Here is a 13789-nt window from a genome sequence, read left to right on the forward strand (position 1 = left end):
AAAAGCCTGTTGGTCTATCGTTTTTAGGTGTGGCCCATAAGGGGTTCAAATGCAAGGAGTGGCTGGGATTTTTAGCTCACATAATCCCTTTTGGTCATTCTCTTTGTATGTGTGTGTGTGTGTGTGTGTGTGTGTGTGTGTGTGTACTTTACAGCCTGTTCCCAAAGCACAGTAGTCTTTCTCCATACCACGCACCTCCACATGTCACCACTTCTACACTAACACCCACCATCCATAACGAATACATGCTACTACCATAAATATTTTACAATGCAGAGCCTAGCCCAGGGCCCTTACGCTCACGGCTGGACATTGAAGGTGTACGGCCGTGCTTGTTCTCATTTTCATCAATCATTTCCTTTTTTTTTTTTAAATCACCTCCGTCACTACTTAGGTGCCCTTTAAAAAAAAAAAAAAAAAAAAAAAGCGGCGTTTGGATATATAAAAAAATAACTAAAAATGACGCTTTTAGGCCAAAGGAGGTTAAGCAATATTTGCAATTACGTGTTCCCTTCTTTTTCTCCTGCGTCCATGAAGGATTATGTGAGTGTGTGTGTGTGTGTGTGTGTGTGTGTGTGTGTGTGTGTTCCTGTTTGTTCGCTTTCTCTTTCTCCTGTTCATATTTGTTCTGGTCATGCCTGTTCTTCTTGGTTTCCCCTCTGTTCTTCGTTGTTCTTTCTACGTACCGTAGAAATTATTCTCTGTTCTTAATATGCTTTCCATGTCCTTTTTTCTTCATTTTCATTCATATTTTTAGCCATCATATATAAATCATTTTTAGCCATCATATACAACTCATAATAACAGTTTTTCAGCCACCAGATTTCAGACAACAGCAACAGTAATAACAATGCAGCCAATAAGAATGACAGCAACAAAATACAACCGCAACAAATTCATCAGTACCTACTACAACAACAGCGACTGCAATAAACAACCAGAGCAAAAATTACGGAAGCAACGAAAACTACGATAATAACAAGACTAGTGAAAAAACAACAATAATAATATCAGCGTAGAACGAGAACAAGAGCAACATAAAAAATAACAGAATCATAAAACAACAACAACAACAACAACAACAACTACTACTACAACTACTGCTACTACTACTACAACTACTACTACTACTACTACTGCTGCTGCTACGGCAACATGTAAACACTGGGATCGTCTGATATGGTCATGTGTCGATATTCAGAGGCTGGAGTGTTTTTTCAACCTTCGCCCCCTGTCTCACTTCGCTTCGCTTCCCCGACAGTCCATTTCGTTCGTGTTTATGTTCTCCGTGTTCTGGGTCGTTTCGCAGAGTTGTGGTCGTTTCCGTAATTTTAAGTTTTGGAGGGAGTTCCAGCGTTTCACAAGCTGGTTCATATTCAAGTGGATCATTTCGTTCACCAAGGTACTCCGTATTGTATTAATTTTTTATCTTTAAGTCTTTTAGTAAGATTACTCATTTTTTGTTCGTCTTTTTATTCATTTATTTATGTAAATTTATTATTAATTTCTTATTTTTTCCGTCGTCAAAATGGTGTAATTCAAGGAAGGACAGACGATGTGAATATTTTAGAAACAATCGTCTTTAAACCCTGGATTGTCAGAGGTTCCCCAGAACAGATAAATTCATTTGAAGGTGGCCAGGATAAATTACTGAATTACCCCAGGTTATCAAAGATGCCACACACCTGGATTAAGACGCTTCAGCTGACTCAAGGTGAACATACGTCATCAGAGGAAAGACGCATCAAGAGGTGTCTGGAGTGATCTGGTGTATTTTTTTTCTTTCTTTTTTTTTAGAGTTGTTCATCGTTTTAAGTTGGCTGGTAACTACAGACAGCTGTCATCGGTGTTTTGGTTGATTTTGTGTGTTTTCTCATCGTACTTCTTTTATCATTAACTCTTTTTCTGGGTGGATGCCTTCTGATTTTAACATTGATTGCTACATAAAGACGTTGAGACTTACTGTAGTGGAGTGTTCAGTGAAGGCAATATGTAACCTTCCATTTTGAAAAATAACTCCTAAAAAAGTTTTTATCGTAGGAAAAAAGATGCCATCGAACTGACGCTATTAAAAACCTTTCAGAAAACAGAGTGGGGAGGGGGGAAGATGTCCTCAAATTGAAATTGTTATAAACGTTTTAGATAACTATTGGAGTGGGGGGAAAAGATGTCCTTGAACTGGAGCTGTTAAGAAAGTCTCAACAGATAACGTGAAGGAAAAAGATGTCCGCGAATTGAAACTGATAAAAAGTTTCGGATGACTAATAGAGTGATGGGAAAAGATATCCTTGAACTGAAGTTGTCAAAAACGTTTCAGAAAGCTCAAAGTGAACGTGTGTCGAGACCTCACAGGGAAAAAAGAACGCATTAAACACTGTTTTTCCTATTTTAGTCTGCTTCCTTATTAACCTGTTTTATTTTGTCTTGTCATTAAGAAAACATCTTTTTTTTTTTTTTTTATGGCAGCCCCTGACGTTTATCTTCATCTTATGGGATAATTTTTTTTTTTTTTTTTTTTTTTTGTGGAGGCGTCAACGGTGGCTTTTTTCTGGCATCTCAAACTCGAAAACTCTCTTCCACGTTGAGTAAAATTTTCTTTAGGGTAACGAGATTGAAATATAGCCCCATCGAACTGGAGAGGTTAAAGACATCAAAGCAAGGTGTAGCTGGCTTGGAAAACGACATTGTAAATTCTATCAGCGTGAAGGTACGGTCTCGGTGAAGAATATCGGTCCACTTTTAAGACGAACAGTTATGATATTCTCACACATTATCATGAAAAGTTTTGTTGGGTTCCGTGGAGCGCATCACTGGGTTTCAAAAGTTAGTGTTCACTCTCCCTTTATTTATCGTAAGGAAGTGGATCGATATTAGTCCTCAAGAATGCCTTGGAGTTGAAAATAAAATCGCTTGAATAAAGTCGCTTGAGGATAGCCAGAATATATTAACACAAACGACATCGAAGTGTTTATCTGTGTGTTAATGTGGTGTTGCTCTAATGTAATAAGATAATATTTGGAAGTCGTTAAGAGATTTCCTAACGAGTCTCTCTCTCTCTCTCTCTCTCTCTCTCTCTCTCTCTCTCTCTCTCTCTCTCTCTCTCCGCCGTCTTCAGTATTTATTCTCCTCACAGACACTTCCAACAAGCCTTCATCTCATCCATGAACCTTTTCCCGGCCGAGGACGTTTTATTGTTTACATTTTTATTGCTTTTAACACCACGCAAGTTTATTTTAGATTAACTTTTTGAATGCGATGTACTGTGTCTTCTGGCTAACCTCACACGATTTTAGTTAGCACGGATCTCTCTCTCTCTCTCTCTCTCTCTCTCTCTCTCTCTCTCTCTCTCTCTCGATTTTTTTTAGGGGGCCGGGGACTGAGAACGCTTTTTTTTTTTTTTTTTTTCAAAAAACGCCATTTTTTTTCGCTCAGAGAAGCCCACAACATCCAGAGATCGAGACATCCTCGTACAGAAAGGGTTAATCTTCCTGTGACATCCTATGCTGAATTATTCCAATGTTGGTTTATTCCACTTATTTATTTATTTATTTTTTTTTTGGCAGGGGGGGAGTAGTCCATCATTTTTCCAACCCTGTGTTACATTTATATCACGTTCATCGTTTCCACTTTCTTCTTTGCTGTATTTCATGCTCTTGTTCTTCTATCATTTCCAGTCTTCCTTTAGCAGTTCCAACATTTTTTAGCCTCTACTAATTCCTCATCATTTCCAAAAAAACAAAAATCCTCATTATGATCCTACCCTTTTGCAGCTCCTTGATTCCCAACCCTTTCTTGTATATATGTCTTCCTCTAGCTCCTCGAAACCTTCCAGTTCTTCTCGTATACGTCCTCTGCCTCTTTTATCCATTGCAGGGTTTTGTCATTCTTTCATTATTTCCGAACTTCCTTTTATATCTCCTTTATTCCCATACTTTCTTTATTTCTATATCGACCATTCCTAACCTTTTTTCTGTACTATTGTACCATTTTCGTCATCCATTTTAACTGTTCTTCTATTCCAGCCAGCCTTGCGCATCCCGCGTATCATCTTCACAAAAAAAATAAAAAAAATAAAAACTCATGCAGTAGAATGGGGAAAAATCACCGATGGAAAAAAAAAGAAGAAAAGTTTCCATTGTGATCTACAGCAAATTGGAACCAAATCCACAGCAAAATGGAAGGGGATTTTGACCTCTAGTGGAAGAGCCTCGGATATAATGCTTTTTAGCTCTGTCATGCCCGCCCTCCAGGTCCCCTCCTCACGCCCCCTCTCCCCCCCATCCCTCCATGATTCCTGCCCCAGCCCACTCTGAAGGCCGCGACACAACCCGTATATAAGGAGGAGGGATCGACGATACTGAAGAGGACTTGGACAGACGAGCCATCCTTCTTTACAACACGTCGTCCTTTCGTCCTTCCACAGTGGATATGGTGAGTGTTTGGTAGGTTGAGGTTGGTGTGGGAGGATCTCTCTCTCTCTCTCTCTCTCTCTCTCTCTCTCTCTCTCTCTCTCTCTCTCTCTCTCTCTCTCTCGAAATTACCTTACCAGACTAAGTAACTCTGGTACTAGCATCTGTCTCTGCGAATCTCTATGGGAGGATAATATGAATAGAGTAGTTAATGAATGATAAAAGTTGCAGTCACTGAGATGAGAAAAAGATAAGGAAACAAAGAATGGGAAAAAAGATAAGGCTGATAGGTAGTTATGTATCGATATTCTCCTCCTTCTGATGCGGTTTTTTTAACTATGGCTGTCAGTATTTAGTAGGACTTTTAACAGACAATTCGCCTTATGACATGTACAGTTCTCTGCAAAAGTTTCGGTCCCTCTCCTGGCCTCAAGAAACCCATAACATCATATCAGTGAAGAAAAGTTGCATGTCGTCACTGTAATCTGTTTGGTTAGTTAAACAGATACATACCGGTATAACATACCGGTATAACTAACATTTAAGTTTACCCTCCAGGACTAATATAATGTTATGGGTTGAGGGGAAGGAAGAGGAACAGAACTTTTGCAGTTAACTGTACAAAATAAAATGTTTTCAGATAAAGTCATACTACTGTGGTTTTGACTAGGAACTCAATTGGTTTTTCATCAGTATATCAGATCTCCTCTTACCTCTTGAAATCTCGCCATAAATGGGGCGTGTGGACTTTAGCCTCATCTGCAGACATTTTATTTGCCTTCAGCCCAGAGTGTTAACCCAGATGATACTTGGTTTTGTTGATTATACAGAGCAACTTGTTCTTCACTGCCTCTGCCTTTACCTCTTGACTCATATAGTGTCATTTTCATTTTAGTCAGACTAAATCCAATGACTGTATTTAATTTATAGGCGGCCTTCTGGTATTAAAGGGACTAAGGAAGTATAGAATTAATACTTCCGCTTCGATAAGTCTTTTCTAAACCAAATATGTCGTCTGGAGGAAGCAGCATAGTGCGAAACTGAAGGTCAGAAACAAGATTTTGAGTTGAAGTCCCTTCCAGCACTTTGCCTTAAAAATGTAGATTACTTATTCACTTTAATTTTTGAGACAGCACTGCAGGACCAAAATTAATCTATGAAAGGATAGAAATATTTTCATGGATGTTATTTATTTGTTTTATTCATTTAATTATTAACGTCACCTTTTCACTGCTGTTGGTGCACGAAGGTATTTAATTCAGTGTAACTGCGTAAGATTTTGTTCATCTGAAAGAAAGATTAGAAGTTAAAGGCTTCAGTAATAACCCTCTTCTCTCTCTCTCTCTCTCTCTCTCTCTCTCTCTCTCTCTCTCTCTCTCTCTCTCTCTCTCTCTCTCTCTCTCTCTCTTTGTCATCCTTAAATCCTGCCAGGTAAAGGGTTAATCTTTGAGACTATGAAAGAGGAGGAAAGATCTTTAAACACAGTGAGTTAAGACTATTACGGATATAAATGTCTAAGTTTAATCTTTGAAGAAGCAAGAAAGGAGGAGGAAGAGAAGAAGAATTTATAAAAGAAAGTTTCTAGGGATATTTTTTCTTTATACTGATATTAGGGAAGAGGAGGAATCTGTCTGTCTATCTATGGCTATTGCCAGACGCCATAATCCCGTAAGGGGTGGCCATTTGACTTTGAGTTACTTGTTTTACGGGGAGGGACACTGAACCTCTACCGACCCACTTGTTGACACGTAGGGAGCACGTATGGTTTGGTTTATGGTTACCACCCAGCGTTGTAGATGGTTTCTTGGCTTACAGGAAACCATTTTGTTTGTCACTCAATGTAAAGCCACCTGTAAAGGAAAGAAAAGCAATAAGAAGTGACAGGAAAGATGGGAGACATAGGAAGAGAGGAGGGCAGGTACAGAAAAAGAATGATAAAGGCTAAGGAAGAAGTAGGCAGCACTACATCAAGTGAGTGGATGACTGTCGCCACCACCTAGAACATAAAGGGGAATGTAGTGTAAAATACAAGTGTTGATTTTTATTTGGAATTGATATAGAGGATAAAAAATAATATATGGAAGGAAGGAAAGGTGGGTTATATTTTCTCTCTGCCTTTCAGCGTGGCTTTGCTGTCCCTCTTATCCTCCTCCTTGCCTCCGCCGCGCTGACTGAAGGCGGGCTTTGTGGAGGCGGAGGATGTGGAGGTGGAGGAGGTTATAGTGGAGGAGGAAACGGAGGCGGAGGAGGAGGAGGAGGTGGCTGCGGAGGTGGAGGCTGTGGAGGAAATGGAGGAGGACATTCCGGAAGCGGAGGTCTTAATGGAGGAGGAGGTTGTGGAGGTGGAGGTTGTGGAGGAATAGGAGGTGGAGGAGGCGGGTACTCTGGTGGTTCTTCTGGAGGGTTCACTTCTGGCGGCGCCGGGGGTTCATTTGGAGGTGGTTCAGGAGGCTTCATTTCTGGAGGTTCAGGGGGTTCATTCGGTGGGGGTTCAAATGGAGGTTCAGGAGGAGGTTACTCAGGAGGTGGCAGTGGTTCATCAGGTGGTTCAGGAGGGTTCACTTCTGGGGGCACAGGGGGTTCGCTTGGAGGAGGCTCGGGAGGCTTCATTTCTGGGGGTTCAGGGGGTTTAATTGGAGGTTCAGGGGGAGGGTATGCAGGGGGTAATGGCGGCTGTTCCGGTGGCAGCTGTGGTGGCTCATCAGGAGGGTTCATTTCCGGGGGTTCAGGTGGTTCATTCGGTGGTGGTTCATCAGGAGGGTTTACTTCTGGGGGTTCAGGAGGCGGCTTCTCAGGGGGATCTTCAGGAGGCTTTGTTTCCGAGGGTTCACTAGTGGGAAGCTTCACATCCCGGGGTTCAGGAGGTGATTATAACGGGGGTTCATCTGGGAGTTTGTCTGGCAACTTTATTAATGGGGGTTCTGGAGGAGGAGATGGAGGGTTCACTTCTGGAGGCTCTGGAGGTGGCTACTCAGGTGGCTCAGTAGGGGGTTCTGGAGGTTCAAACGGAGGAGGGTTCATTTCAGGTGGGTCCGGAGGTTCCTTTGGAGGTGGGCATTCCGGTGGTTCATCTGGAGGCTTTATTTCAGGGGGTTCAGGGGGTTCTTTCGGTGGAGGCTCAAATGGAGGTTCAGGGGGAGGTTACGCGGGAGGTAATGGCGGCTGTTCCGGTGGCAGCTGTGGGGGTTCATCAGGAGGATTCATTTCTGGAGGTTCAGGGGGTTCAATCGGCGGAGGTTCATCAGGAGGGTTCATTTCTGGGGGTTCAGGGGGTTCATTCGGTGGGGGTTCATCAGGAGGGTCCATTTCTGGAGGTTCAGGCGGCGGCTACTCAGGAGGATCCTCAGGTAGTTCTGGAGGTTCATCAGGAGGCTTCATTTCCGGGGGTGCAGGGGGTTCATTCGGTGGGGGTTCATCAGGAGGCTTCATTTCCGGGGGTTCAGGGGGTTCATTCGGTGGGGGTTCATCAGGAGGCTTCATTTCCGGGGGTTCAGGGGGTTCTTTCGGAGGTGGCTCGTCGGGAGGGTTCACTTCTGGGGGTTCAAGTGGTGGAGGTTCTATCAGTTCTAGCTATCTACCTCCAGGGAAATAAACCTCCCAGTTCTCCCAGTCTCCCATCTCTCCGTATCTCTCACCTTTGACCTTTAACCCTTTCAGTTCGATTACGTCATATCTTGTTTTACCCCCAGATGATTTTATCAGGATTTTCGGTACTAAGAGGAATAAATAAAGACTCCATGAACCCCCCCCCTCTCCTCCAGATTCGAAATGTCTCTCGTAAACTAAATAAAATCGTCTAGAAATGGCAAGAAGAAAGAGCCAACCTTTTCCATCAGTTGTATTTTTTTTTCAATTTATTCTTAACGACAGACGATTTTATTAAGCTTGGAGAAGACTAAAAGGGGTTAGATTTAAGCATCATTCCCTCCTTCACTACTTGGGGGATTTTCTAAGCTCAAGAACCGTCTTGTGGTATCTTGAACAAAGTGAAAAAAAGTCCTCGGTCTGGATGGGTTAAGAATAAGACTTTGCGTACCTCCTTCGTCCTCCATCTTATCCCCCTCCGTAACTCCCACCCTCCCTTTACCACTTCCTTACCGTCTTTCTCTCACTGGAAGAAGAAAAGCAAGGAGAAAACGAAGAAAAGAAAAGGAATACAAGAAGGCGGAGAAATACAAGTAAAAGACTCAATCTCCCATTTGCTCCACCTCGTAACAAGAATTGGAGATGAAAAGCAGAAACAGAAAGGAAATGAAAGAATACGGGACATAAGGAAGAAGAAGGAGAAGCAGAATAAGCAGAGGAAGAAGAACTCATGTATGAAAAAAGAAGAAAAAAGGGAGGAGGAAAAATAAGGTTAGGAAAAATACACAAGAGGTAAGGGAAAGGAGAAGAGGAGGAGGAAGAGGGAAGAGAAGAAGATAGGGGGAAATGAAAAGACGAAGACGTATGAGAAGAAGAGGGAGGAAGTGGAGAAGACAGGGACAGAGGAGACGACGAAACAGGGACACTAAATGAAACGAAACGAAACAGCAATAATCGAAATAGGAACACTAATATCAACGTCCTCACGTCATGTCCTCAGTTTCATATTGCACATTCAATCTCCAGACGATTTTTTATTGAGATTTACAAGAACCCCAATTTGGTAATGGGTCAGTGAAAGCTTTATTAAACCCCTCCAGCTCCAAAAATATGCCCCAAGCTGAATAAAATCGTCTGGAGGCAACAATAATAAAAATACATCTAGACGTCATCGGATTGAAGGTATTAACACGTTTTTCCACTCATCTTTTAACTCAATGAAATGCATTTTATAAAAGACAAATAAAAATGACATTCACAGTTAACTTTTTTATTATTTTCCTGTGTTCTTTATCACCATTTTATGTGCTCTTTATCGCCTTTTTATATATCCTACTCTGAGCATAGTCCAGACAGTCTTTTCTCTCAGGCACAGAGTCTTCCTATGTGCAACTCAGCTTCCGAAATCATGTGATGAATGACCGACCAGATTTCACTACCTGCACCCCAGTGACGTTTTCTGTGTTCTGTTATTGCTACCACCAAGCCATTGCATTCACTAATGAAGAATGTTTTTAAAATGGGGGGTCAGATAGAGCTTTGACAACTAGTGGTTTGCCTAAAGCTGAATAATAATAATAATAATAGTAATAATAATAACTAGAATGGCACTCAGTAGAGTTCGTACCCCCGCCAAGACCCATCATGCAGTTCCTTTTAATTCAGTCAAGTCTGATCCAATATGGAAAAAGACTGCCCCCCTATAAAAGCATATTTAAATCCGCTAGCTCCGGAATTTTATATGGATCCGCGCCAAACTTACACATTCGTAGATACCAACATCCTAAATATGCCTGATTATTTTTTATCAAGATCCATTCAATATTCACTGAAAAAATTTACGAAAACGTCGAAAAACGCCTTATCTCACAGTGTTAAGGAAACAGAAAAAAAAATCCTGGATCCGCACCTTTAAACGAATCTGCACCAAAATTTAATGGAGTGTATTCTGGACCAAGGCCCATTCTTCTACCAAGTTTCGTGGAAATCCGTCCAGTAGTTTTTGTGTAATCTTGCTCACAAACCAACCAAACAACAAACAAACAAACGGTCAGGGGTGAAAACAACCTTGGCGGAGGTAATAATAATAGTAGTAGTAGTAGCAGTAGTAGTAGTAGTAGTAGTAGTAGTAGTAGTAGCAGCAGCAGCAGTAGTAGTAGTAGTAGTAGTAGTAGTAGCAGCAGCAGCAGGAAAATAAATATAAGTAAATAACATTAATACCACACCCGTCTTAATAAACAGGCGTTATTTATCAAGCCAATAAATTTACTCTCACTTTCCTCCCCCTCGTCCTTGTCATGGTCTTTGAATTTGTTTACTGGCACAGATTTGGCTCCAGCTTTTGTAATTATATATATTTATCGAGAGAGAGAGAGAGAGAGAGAGAGAGAGGGGGGGAGGGAGGGAGGGAGGGAGGGAGGACTAAACTAGGATGAGGGGGAAGTGTGCACAAGATGGAATAAATACACGTAGAAAAAAAAAATAGAATACAAATGAAAAAAATTGGCAGAGAGAGAGAGAGAGAGAGAATGACATAACGTGCTCTCTCTTCCATATTTGCTTTTCATGGTTAACGAATACACGGTAAACAGACTCTCAACCCCAAATATTTAACAGCCTCAACCCTTCACCGGCAGAGAGAGAGAGAGAGAGAGAGAGCGAGAGAGAGAGAGTTTAAATAAGCACACCGTGTATCTTTTATTCCCATTGTTCCTGTAATGACAATATATTTTTATGTTTGAGGGGTATTATCAATGGTTCCTTCTGTAGAGGGAAGCTGAAATGAGTGTTTTTATTGTCTTTATTTGCTCGATATTTTGTAGTTTTGACTTAGCACTGGGTTTTTCATTATTTTGCCCTTGTTTCCGTTGTTTTCATACCACGTCTCCTTCTTTGTGTTGTTTTTTATTTCCTCTTCAGTTTCTTGAGTACCGGTACCAATTTTCAGTTCGAGAGGGATTATCTAACTCCTCAGGTTTGAAAAGTCGCTCCTAAGACAAACAGAATTGTCTGGAGGAAGCTAGAGCAAAAAATATATGTGGTCGAAATGAGAAGGTTGATGAAAGACTACGACCGCCATTTGCCATGAATTTACGCATTATAAAGATTTTGACATAAGAAGGCACTAGTAAAAATAATCCCTACGGCGCAAAACTGTCTATATACTGCCAGACAAATTGATGCGGGAAGGGATGACCACAAATCAATTGCCTTCATGTCACTCTGTCCTCCGCCATTAGTCTGCGGTCTTTGTAACTCACAGTCGCGTCTTTCATACATCTGTCCATCCAGTCTCTCCTTCTAATGGGTATATTGTAAACACGCAGGAATATGATTTATTACAAAGGAAAATGAACAAATGATTAAGCTTTCTCTCCTACGTTGATACTTTTATTACAGATTAAAAGGAAAGTTGAAACCATTATTATTTTTCTTTTGTCTCTAGTACATCGAATAAAAAGAAAAAGTGTTGTTATTATCATGCCTTCTGGCATTATCACCCAGGATGCTGCCGCATCTACCTGTTTTTTATAGGTTTCTGTGCCAGGGGGTTGATAGGACGAGGGAGGGTCTTTTGCGTTAATATCATAGTTCGTCAGGTTTTTATTCGTTTATTTATTTATTTGCCTTCTTTGAGAGAGAGAGAGAGAGAGAGAGAGGGGGGGGGGAAGACTTAATTCGTCTTTGGTCTTATAGAAAGGCAGGATCGACCAGTAAAATCCTTAAGATTTTTGTGAACTAGTATTTGTGTAACCCTGTGTAACTCTCCCTCACACTGGGCCACTGTACAGAGAGGTGGTGTCGCCGTGTGTTTGTCACCTCGTCCTTGTCCCAACACGAGGCTGTCAGGAAGAGTGGGGCGGGGGGGGGGGGGAACAGGTGAGACCATGAGAACCTCCAGGCACTGTAGTGGAGCAGGGAAGGATCAATGTGACAAAATGTGTGTGTGTGTGTGTGTGTGTGTGGGTGAGTGGGTGTGGGTGGGTGCATATTCAATGAAGGGGCGGAGGTTCAAGAGCGTGTGACAAGCATTATTCATACATGCACGGAACTGCGATAGAATTATTTTACACACACACACACACACACACACACACACACACACACACACACACACACACACACACACCACAGAACGTGAATTATTTGTTTCTGAAAAGGCAAATTATCGCCAAAAACCAACTCATCCCACATCCCAAAGACGTATTTTATACTTTATTTTGACAACGCCAGAGTTCGAATTTTTACCTTGTGACAGACGATTATGGTGGTAGGTGGTGGCGACCATCGTCCACTCACTTGATGTAGAGCTGCCTACTTCTTCCTTAGCCTTTATCATTCTATTTCTGTGTCTGCCCTCCTCTCTTCATATTTCTCCAATCTTTCCTGTCATTTCTTATTGCTTTTCTTTCTTTTACAGGTGGCTTTACATTGAGTGTCAAGCCAAATGGTTTCCTGTAAGCCAAGAAACCATTTACTGCTCTGGGTGGTAACCATATAACCAAACCATACGTGCTCCCTACGTGTCAACAAGTGGGTTGGTGGAGGATTAGTGTCCCTCCCCATAAAACAAATAACTCAAAGTCAAATGGCCACCCCTTACGGGATTGTGGCGTCTGGCAATAGATAGATAGATAGATAGACAGACGATTATAATAAGCTTAACATACACCTTTGAGTGAATGAAGTAGATGAAAAACAATGATGATGCAAAAAGAAAAAATAAAGCTTAATTAATGGAGAAATGTCCTTCTGCCCTCGATTGAATTTATGAGGTTCGTTAAGCTTCAAAAATAGATCAGACGCCATGAAAATATAAAATTAGAATCAAAGTAATGGAAGGGTTGTCATTGAGAGAGAGAGAGAGAGAGAGAGATACTGATCTCACATGCGTACTGCACCCCAAGGAGATTCCCCAGAGTATTCAAGGATGCTACTAAAAATGCCATAATTCATGAGCCTGATTGCAAGAAAATCACACTCCATTCCCATTCTGACCCTGAAATTACACACGATTTAGAGTGCAGTCAGTTCCACATGCTTTAAAGACAAGAGAGAGAGAGAGAGAGAGAGTACGAGGGAGGGGGGGGGGTCGCTTGGAAGTAGCCAGAAGGAGGAAGAGAGAGTGGTGTGAGTTGTGGTGCTGGTGTGAATCAGAGTATCCTTGAGTCACCCCTTGCTAGGATTCGCTTGGTACACCCGCTCGACACGAAAGGAGAGAGTGTGAATATGTGGAGAGTAATGGCAGCTTAGGTGTGTTTTCTTGTTTGCTTGTGTTTGCTAATTTATACGTCCATCACTTGGCCTCTGCCTTTTTTTTTTTTCTCTTCATAAATGTTTCAAGGTTGGTATTTTAGCGTGTTTGTCTGTGCTTGCTAATATTTCTGCCATCCGTTTGTTTGATGTCTTGTCTGCTTGTCTCATTAAAGCGGTTTCCATAAACTGTCTATAGTATATCTTCAGAGATTCAGTTTTTGTTTTCTTATTTGTCTGTACTTGCAAATATTCCTGTCCATGAGTTTGTTTTTGTCAGTTTCTGTGTGTTTTTCTCCGTTATAAATATCTCACGAGCTGATGTTTATGTCGACTAATAATTTTACCATCATCAGTTTATATGCCTGTTATTTTTCAACGAGAATGTTCACTGTACATCGACTTCTGTTTTGTTTTGTGTGTGTGTGTGTTTTATGTAACTGTGACAGAGTTCATATTTGCGAGCATTTTTCTGTTTGCTTGTACTTGCTTATACAGTATTTCTCTCAATTGCTGGGTTTTCTTGCATGTGTTAGTTTGTA

This window comes from Coenobita brevimanus, chromosome 50 (genome assembly GCF_032717465.1).
Source record: "Coenobita brevimanus isolate Jiangsu-jjx chromosome 50, ASM3271746v2, whole genome shotgun sequence".
Lineage (NCBI taxonomy): Eukaryota > Metazoa > Arthropoda > Malacostraca > Decapoda > Coenobitidae > Coenobita > Coenobita brevimanus.